Source organism: Anabrus simplex, chromosome 1, assembly GCF_040414725.1.
Source record: "Anabrus simplex isolate iqAnaSimp1 chromosome 1, ASM4041472v1, whole genome shotgun sequence".
Taxonomy (NCBI): Eukaryota; Metazoa; Arthropoda; class Insecta; order Orthoptera; family Tettigoniidae; genus Anabrus; species Anabrus simplex.
Genome location: NC_090265.1, coordinates 589,719,569 through 589,729,315, shown reverse-complemented (window position 1 = coordinate 589,729,315; position 9,747 = coordinate 589,719,569). Strand labels below are relative to the sequence as shown.

General features: G+C 43.3%; 1 protein-coding gene across 1 annotated transcript in view; it reads left to right on the top strand.

Annotated features, from left to right (window-relative positions):
• Positions 1 to 2,812: 2,812 nt before the first annotated feature.
• The window catches only part of LOC136857166 (CYFIP-related Rac1 interactor B), a 263,971-nt gene continuing 257,036 nt past the window's right edge, over positions 2,813 to 9,747 (top strand). Inside the window, exon 1 of the mRNA XM_067135598.2 lies at positions 2,813 to 3,122. The gene's annotated coding sequence lies outside the window, so the exon portion shown is untranslated. The remainder of the gene's footprint in view (positions 3,123 to 9,747) is intronic.

Genomic DNA, 9,747 nt, shown 5'->3' with positions numbered 1-9,747 from the left:
TTAAAGATGGCGGATGGTAGCTGTCAAAAAAGCATGTGAGTTTGTTTCCAAACAAGAGCACGTGAAATTTTTCAATTTGCCGCCACCACATTTCAAAGGTATCTAGCTAAAGATGGCAGCACAGTGCTCTCTTGATTAAAGATGGCTGCTGTCATGTGGAATTGCCTGCCACCACAGGTATCTAGCTAAAGAGGGCAGCATGGTGCACAAAGATGGCTGCTGTCAAAAAGCATTTTTCAAATTATCCGCCACCACATTTCAAAGGTAAGTAGCTAAAGAGGGCAGCACTGTGATTAAAGATGGCGGATGACAGCTGCACGTGGCTTTGTTTACCTCGCGCTAGTTAGGTTAAGTTGGTAGCACTAAGGTTTAGACCCGTCAAGATGGCAGCACTGCCGATGACAGGTGACGCAAGAGGGCAGCACAGTGCTTTGTGGTTTAAAGATGGCGGGTGACAGCTGTCAAAAAAGCACGTGGCTGTCAAAAAAAACACGTGGCTTTGTTTACCTCGCACTAGTTAGGTTAAGTTGGCACTACTGAGGTTTAGGCCCGTCAAGATGTCAGTACTGAGGTTAGCGATGCGTTGTTGTCTGTCAAAAAGCACGTGGCTTTGTTTACAAATCTGTCAAAAAGCACGTGGCTGTCAAAAAGCACGTGGATTTGTTTATCTCGCGCTAGTTAGGTTAAGTTGGCACTACTGAGGTTTAGGCCCGTCAAGATGGCAGTACTGAGGTTAGCGATGCGTTGTTGTCTGTCAAAAAGCACGTGGCTGTCAAGAAACACGTGGCTTTGTTTACCTCACGCTAGTTAGGTTAAGTTGGTACTAGTGAGGTTTAGGCCCGTCAAGATGGCAGCAGTGAGGTTAGCGATGCGTTGTTGTCTGTAAAAAAGCACGTGGCTGTCAAAAACACGTGGCTTTGTTTACCTCATGCTAGTTAGGTTAAGTTGGTACTAGTGAGGTTTAGGCCCGTCAAGATGGCAGTACTGAGGTTAGCGATGCGTTGTTGTCGATGACAGCTGTCAAAAAGCACGTGGCTTTGTTTACAAATTCAAATCTCCCGCCAAAATTCAAATTTCCCGCGGGAGGAGGAGGGAGGAGGAGGAGGAGGAGGGAGGAGGAGGAGGAGGAGGCGGGCGGCGGAGGAGGCGGCAGAACTGTCCCATTATACTACTGAAGTTATCCCTGAACATAATGTAATAAAATTTATTTGATACACTGCAACCACTGATAAGGATCGAACATGGCGTCACCATCATAAATGCAACCGATTCCTGCTGTAGCAGCTAAGGTTTAAAATAACTAAAGTTTAATTGCTGAAATAATTTCCAAGAGAAGATTAGAAACATTTGATTAGTGATATGAATAACTGTCATTGTCCGATTCCTTCGCTAAATCATAAGAGTTGAGGTCTTCGGTTCAGATGGTCGCGCGTTCGATTCCCGGTCGGTTCGGCTATTGTAATTGCTTTTGGTTAATTCCTCTGGCTCGGGGACTGGGTGTTTTTGCTTGTTCCAACACACTCTTATACATATTCGCACAATACAACAGAAACCCGCAATAGTGAATATACCCTCCACGTAGGGTTGGTGTCAGGAAGGGCATCTAGCCCTAAAACAGGGCCAAATCTACCTACGTACCTGCTACATACGTACGATACAATGCGCACCCGCGAACCCACAGATGTTGTAAAAGAGATAGAAGTTCGAATTATTACTACCAAGGTTAAAAATGAAAATCCTCCGAGTGTTTTCAGTCATTCGACAGGGTCAGGAATAAAATAAATAAAACCCCTATCTATCGTCGAGGGTAGTAATTGTGCCGGCTGCCGAAGCCTGTCGCACTCCTCTGGGACAATGATTAATGACTGACAGATGAAATAATATTGGAGAGTGTTGCTGGAGTGAAAGATTACAGGGAAAACCGGAGTACCCGGAGAAAAATCTGTCCCGCCTCCGCTTTGTCCAGCACAAATCTCACATGGAGTGACCGGGATTTGAACCACGGAACCCAGCGATAAGAGGCCAGCGCCCTGTCGCCTGAGCCATGGAGACTCCCAAGTTAAAACTTATGTATGTATTTAATATGAAGTTAGATCATTTTTGCGCACGAGAAAACCGACATGTAACATCCAAATGTATGTATTTAGGCACCAAGGGCTTCCCTGATGTTTGATCAATTATTAATATTTAGGACCCTTCTCAGCGAACAGATGGGACGAGGAAACTCAACATTTTCACTTTAGGATGTTAGACCGTTATCTCACACATGTCTTCAAATGGTCTTCGTTACACAATCAGGGAGTACGTCAAATATAACATTTATAACTACTGTTATTGCCTGGAAGAAAAAGTACATTTCAAGTTTTGTATAGGCCTACAGGATAGAGATAGCGTTGTTGTATTCGTGCCTACCAAAGTTATGTAAACGATAACTTTTCGAAGTGTAATGATGATTGTATGAAAATGACAGCGTGTCTAAGAGATCTCAGAATGTAGCTGTTTTGTTTCTCGTGTTTATGACTTTTGATTACCTTCGTTGCCTGTCTTACAAGAGTAATTAAATGGAGTGATGTTGTAGCAGAGATCTAAACAGTGCTAACGCATAATTAAACGAACATGCTATTTCAATGGTGAGTTCGTGTTAGTGGGAGAGGAAAGCGAATGAGATCACATCACAGGGGGCCGTGGAGCGGGAAGGGAAAGAGGAGACACATTCAGACCAGAGATAGCGCAAGAAGGGAAGTCAGTCAGTCAGTCTGCTCTGTCAGCTGCGTGCTTTACCGTTCCCTCGAAAAGACTGTCGTACTACCTACCACTCTTTCTAGCACGGCCTGTTCTTAATTGATTTGCTACAAATTCAACTGTGTTTTACTGTGATGTTCGATACGTTTAAAAGAGATCTTCAATTTATCATTGAAACTGTAAAGCATACGTAGGTCTGGTTAAATCTTCTACTGGAAGTGCGATAGTGAAAGTCCAGTCACATCTGCTTTTAAAGAAGAAACAATACACACCTGAAGTGCAGATTAATAAGCTTAGTTTTTACGGGTTTACTGTGTTCTACGGTGGGGGAGCACGTGCATACAAACTCAAGACTCGCCACCAATTCTGCAGGAGAAAAGGTATGTTAATATAAATTGTTATATTTCATAGAAATATTATCTACTAGATAAGCTTACAATCAAGTCCTTATCAGTAGAAAGGAAGTGGAGTATGATGCAGATAGCCGTACAGGCCCGACTGGGCGTCTGCAGTAATATTACAAGTGGTAGTGAAGGGGATCGCGAACCAAGCGAAAAGCCTCTAGTTCATACACAAGACCGAGAAGTAATAAATTTATGGTGTGGTATATTGTCATCTAAAAACATTACTCTAGAAATAAAATGTATCAACATACAAATAACTTCGTACAAAGTTCCAAACCATTGTGGGCATCATTGTCACTGCATGAACAAGCTAAGTACTCTTCGAATTGCATACAGCCTGTTATCTTTCTTAAATATTCATTTGACATAGACATGTTCAAGTTTTATTTAATAATAATAATAATAATAATAATAATAATAATAATAATAATAATAATAATAATAATAATAATAATTCTTTCCTTCTTAATCCGTGTAGGCCCTCCACGTTTGGTTCTTCCCTCGGACTCTGCGAGGGATCCCACTCTACTGCCTCAGGGGCAGTGTCTTGGAGTGTGTGACTTTGGGTCGGGATACAACTTGGAAGGAGGACCTGTATCTCGACCAGGCGGCCTCACCTGCTATTCTAAACAGGGACTTTGTAGGGGGATGGGAAGATTGGAAGGGATAGACAAGGGAAGAGGGAAGGAAGCGACCGAGGCGTTAAGTTAGGTACCATCCCGGCATTTGTCTGGAGGAGAGGTAGGAAACAACGGTAAACCACTTCGAGAATGGCTGAGGTGGGAATCAAACCCTACTCTACTCAGTTGACTTCCCGAGGCTGAGTGGACCTCCTTCCAGCCTTCGTACCAGTTTCAAATTTCGTGGCAGAGCTGCGAATCGAACCCGGGCCTTCAGGGGTGGTAGCTAATCACACTAATCACTACACCACAGCGGTGGGCAATAATAATAATAATAATAATAATAATAATAATAATAATAATAATAATAATAATAAATAATAGTAATAATAATAATAATAGTAGTAATAATAATAATAATAATAATAACGAAAGCTTAGGGGGTAGAGCGCTAACGTTCTGAAGGAAAGTTGGACTGTTCGATTCCAGCTAAGTCCGGTGGTATTTGAAGGTGCTCAAATACACCTGTCTTATATCGGTAGATGAATTGGCACGTAAAACAAATCATGTGGTACAGTATTCCGGCACCTCGGCGTCTCCGAAAAAACAAAAGAGAGTAGTTAGTGCGACGTAAAGCCAGTCGCCGTCAACTTCTTTTCCGGGCGCGATCTGCGTCGTACATGTGGACCTGGTCCAGTCTTACGGCTGAATGCCCTACCTAACATCCACCTTATATGGAGGGATGTATTCACTATTGCGTATTTCTATCGTGGTTGGTACTGTGTGTAGATTAAGAGAAGTGTATTAATACGAACCCACCCAGTCCCCAAGCTGGAAGAATTTACCATAATACACAGATCAAATCGACGATCCGGCAGGGAATCGAACGCAGGGCCCTCTAAATCCTCCTGTACGCTGACCATTCAGTCAAGGCGCCAGACTGGTGTAGAAATACTATATGAAATGTTAATGTTTCCTCTGCCACATACGTTACACTTAGCCGCACTTCCGTAACGTACACGTTTAAAACAAGGGTACCTACTATTGTCTCAGTTTACATATTATTTTCCGAGTTTCGCTTTCATAAGTAGGGTGTTAACTTTTAGTAGGGTTAACAGCCGTACTCTTTTACGAATCACGTATTCGGGTTTTTTGATGGGGGGGGGGGGGGGGGGGTGTCTGCATTTGTATTCTTTTTTTTTTTTTTTTTGTCATTAAGTACTCTTGTACTCTTTCTTACGCTAAGAGTCTTAACTAACCAACACGTTAAAATTAAAGCACCACAGTGGAAAGAACATTAACAGAAAGAAAAGAAGCATAATTTTTGCCAATAAAAATTAAGGTAATACAGTAATTAAAATTCAGAAAAATGAATATCGATGTTTCTGTCTCTCTGTTAGGTCATCAGCCCAGAGGCTGGTCGGATCCTCAAATAGCGCCATCAAAGGTTATACAGTTATAGTCAAACAAAGAAAAAACACAAATGGAAGCATCAAAATGAGGCGTACTGGGCAAAATGAGGACTGAGGTAGTTTGCCATTGCTTTCCTCACTGGGCCAGAAAGTGCTACTGCAGCACGATCGACTGACCCTATGAGCAACACCTTTCATAACACTTAGACTCACTAGTTGTGCTCTGAATGTCATTACTCAACACCACCCATACCCCAGCAGCTTCCATTGTGTCACAACCATGGATGAGACAGGGATTTCGGTGGAAGCTCATCGATGTTTACCATTACGAAATATATTATCGAATGTATACGACAGCTGTCTCTAATATCTACAGAAGAGGACGGAGAATTCTGATCGGTTTCATGTTTTTAAATGGATGGGGTTTAATGAAATCCCTTAGTGGACTGATATTCAGAAGTCTGTAAAATTAAGATATTATGAAGAAATTCCTTCTATTTTATCAATTTTTAATGGTGAAACCTTTCCTGGGAAGAAAGCTGGGCATTAAAGAGTTCAATGAAGCATAGTGTAATGAAAAGTGGGTAAGCTATTTCAGTGCTACTGAAATGCCACTTTGTTCTGAATTTCTGAAATGATGTGAGTTTGTTGTGATATACCCGCTCACAATGCCAATATACAAATAATTCTTAGTTTAATGAAAGCACAGTGGACACGAGAAGGTGATAGGTCATCAATGGATTCGGAAAAATCTTATTGGTGAATCAGCTCAATTTCAAAGATCTAAATTGCATTCGGTTCTACGAATACAATAATGTTATTTGCTTTACATTCCACACTTTTACGGTTTTCGGAGACGCCGAGGTGCCGGAATTTAGTCTCACAGGAGTTCTTCTACGTGCCAGTAAATCTACCGACACGAGGCTAGTGTATCTGAGCACCTTCAAATACCACCGGACTGAGCCAGGATCGAACCTGCCAAGTTGGGGTCAGAAGGCCAGCGCCTCAACCGTCTGAGCCACTCAGCCCGGCTCTACGAGTTCACTTTGAAGGACAAAGAGCAAGCAGGATTGGTCGTTTTCCTATTATTCTTAATCATTAGGGGCTGCCTGGTAGAGGCGGTGAAGGCGTGCTCTGTTCACGCGGAAGGACGTGGGATCGTTTCCCCGTTAGGAAGTTGAAAAATGTAAGAAACGAGACTACCAATTCCGGAAGTGCACATGGCCCTGAGGTTCACTCAGCCTACACAAAAAATGAGTATTGTGTTCATTACTGGGGGCAAAGGCAACCGGACATAGAGTTAACCACTCTGCGTCACTAAGTACCGACGTTACGGATAGTGGAAGCCTTTACCTTCCACCCCTCCAGAGACCTCATGGCCTGTACGGAGATGGCTTTGCCTTTGGCTTTGATGTTCTTAATCATTGCATTGTAAGAGTTAGACCTACACTTCTACAACCACCCGCATCAACAGTATTAAATCTGAGCATGTTTCCACGAGTCATTGAAAATGTAGCTACTCTTTATTTTTACTTCACTGATTTGATTACTCTAAATTAGACATATTCGAATTTTATCTTATTTTGAAATTCTTTCTTCTTTCTTAATCCATTTACCCTCCAGGGTGATTTTTACCCCGGACTCAGTGAGGGATCCTACCTCTGCATCCTCAAGGGCAGTGTCCTGGAGCATGAGACTTTGAGTCACGGAGATACAACTGGGAAGGTGGACCAGTACCTCGCCCAGGCGACCTCACCTGCTATGCTAAACAGGGGCCTTGGGGGAGGGAGGTTGGTAAGGCTGGAAGGGATAGATAAAGAATAGGGAAGGAAGCGGTGGTGGCCTTAAGTACCATCCCGACATTTGCCTGGATAAGTGGGAAACCACGGAAAACCACTTCGAGGATGGCGAAGGTGGGAATGGAACCCCGTTCCAGCCCTCATACCATTTTTCAAATTTCGTAGCAGAGCCGGGAATCGTACCCGGGCCTCCGGGGGTGGCAACTAATCACACTAACCACTAAACCAAAGAGGTGGACTTACTTTGAAGCTATCACAATAAATTCGAAAACTTGTAGGAGATCCTAAACAGCACTGTACACGGAAAGAACACTAAATTACATCTCTTTTATTAGCAAAGGAATGCACTCAACGCATATTAATGAGGGGCCGATGTAATATTGCAATGTGAATCATGAACCAAGAGGTTAAAATGTAGATTATTCATCGAGCGAGTTGACCGTGCGGTTAGGGTCTCGCAGCTGTGAGCTTCCATTCGGGAGATAGTGGGTTCGAACCCCACTGTCGGCAGCTCTGAAGATGGTTTTCTGTGGTTTCCTATTTTCACACCAGGCAAATGCTGGAGCTGTACCTTAATTAAGGCTATGACTGATTCCTTCCTACTCCTAGCCCTTTCCTATCCCATCGTCGCCGTAATACATAATTATAATCATTTTTGTCCGGCTCCATGGCTAAATGGTTAGCGTGCTGCCTTTTGGTCGCAGGGGTCCCGGGTTCGATTCCCGGCAGGGTCGGGAATTTTAACCATAATTGGTTAATTTCGCCGACACGGGGGCTGGGTGTATGTGTCGTCTTCATCATCATTTCATCCTCATCACGACGCGCAGGTCGCCTACAGACGTCAAATAGAAAGACCTGCACCTGGCGAGCCGAACATGTCCTCGGACACTCCCGGCACTAAAAGCCATACGCCATTTCATTTTTTCATAATAATTTTTACGTCCCACTAACTACTTTTACGATTTTCGGAGACGCCGAGGTGCCGGGATTTAGTCCCGCACGAGTTATTTTACGTGTCAGTAAATCTACCGACACGAAGCTGACGTATCTGAGCACCTTCAAATACCTCCAGACTGAGCCAGGATCGAACTTGCCAAGTTAGGGTCAGAAGGCCAGCGCCTCAACTGTCTGAGCCACTCAGCCCGGCACCATACTGTGTCGGTGCGATGTAAAACAATTTGTAAAAAATGAGGATTAATTCTCAGCCACTACAATGGTGCGTAATCATCACCCGTTTAATAATTTTTATTATTTTTAATATTAGTAACTTCGTGAGTAATATTATGTAATATCAGATCATTAAGTATAAATTAAAACTCTTTGCGGGGCGTGCGGATAAATTATAAAAAAGCAAGACATATCAGCGGTAAATGCCGAATGGATGGTAATCCTACACTTGTGTCTCCAGAAGTGGAAGTTTCATTTCTAAATTTTCAACTTCCTGAGAGGTAAGATGTCAACTTTTGTGTTCTCCTTTTTCTGACGTCGTCGAGGTCCCGGGTTCATTTCCAGCCAGGTCAAGGGAATCGAATCAAACTGTTAATTCCCCTGGCACAGGAACTGAATGTCTGTGCTCTCTGCAACTCATACACCACACACAACATAATCCTCGTCCGGCTAAATGGTTAGCGTGCTGGCCTTTCGTCCAAGGGTTTACGAGTTCGATTTCTGGCTGGGTTGGGGATTTTAACCGTCATTCGTTAATTCCGATGGGTCGGTGGTTGAGTATACGCGTGCCCTATTCAGCATTAGAATTCATCGTAGATAGGGTTTACATTTTTACAGACACGCTGGTCGCGTCAACCCGAAAGACCTGCACAAGGCCTCTCCGGAGCCCACACACTGTTATTATTATTATTATTATTATTATTATTATTATTATTATTATTATTATTATTATTCAGTATACTCACACGTAGTTTACTATACGCAGCCGATGCCGCCCACCCTTATCGGAGGGTCTGTATTCAAGGGCTGCACCCAGCTGTAATAGTTACACGAAATTATTATTATTATTATTATTATTATTATTATTATTATTATTATTATTCTAAATGTATGGCTCCTTGGCTGAATGAATAGTCAGCGTACTGGCCTTCAGTTCAGAGGTTCCGGGTTCGATTCTCGGCTGGTAATGGTTAATTTTCTTAGCTTGGCGACTGGGTTTTTTTCTTTCGTCAACATCACTGCGATTCATGTATCACACACAACATTACCCTCCACCACAATAACACACAGCTTCCCATACACGTCAGATGACGCTCACCCCCGTCGGAGTGCCTGCCTTACAAGGGCTGCACCAAATTGATGTCCACTATGAAGCTCCCTACCGCTTCAAGTATGGCGTCTCGTGTAATGAATCACTTCCGTCGGAGAGGTCCCTTTAGTTTGTGGAACAGATCGAAGTCACTAGGACTCATGTCCGGTGAATAAGGTGGATGCTCCAGGAACTTTCACCTCCACCGTGCCAACTATTCCCTCACAAGAGCAGCATTGATATAGCGGGCATTATCGTGTAGAATTATGGACGGATGCGTCTGGGAATGGAACCGCTTCCTGCGCGATGTAGGATGAAGATGGAACATTCCGTTGAATACCTGTGGCTATGATCTGTTTCCATACACGAGGCGCCATATTTCAAACGGTAGGGCGTTCCGTTGCAGATTTTGACAAAGGTGGTACTGCTATTGGTATCGTGCGCCTTCCACACATGACGAGTGCAACATGTTGCAAAGAGTTACATTAAACGCACTGTAGAGGTAAGGTGGTT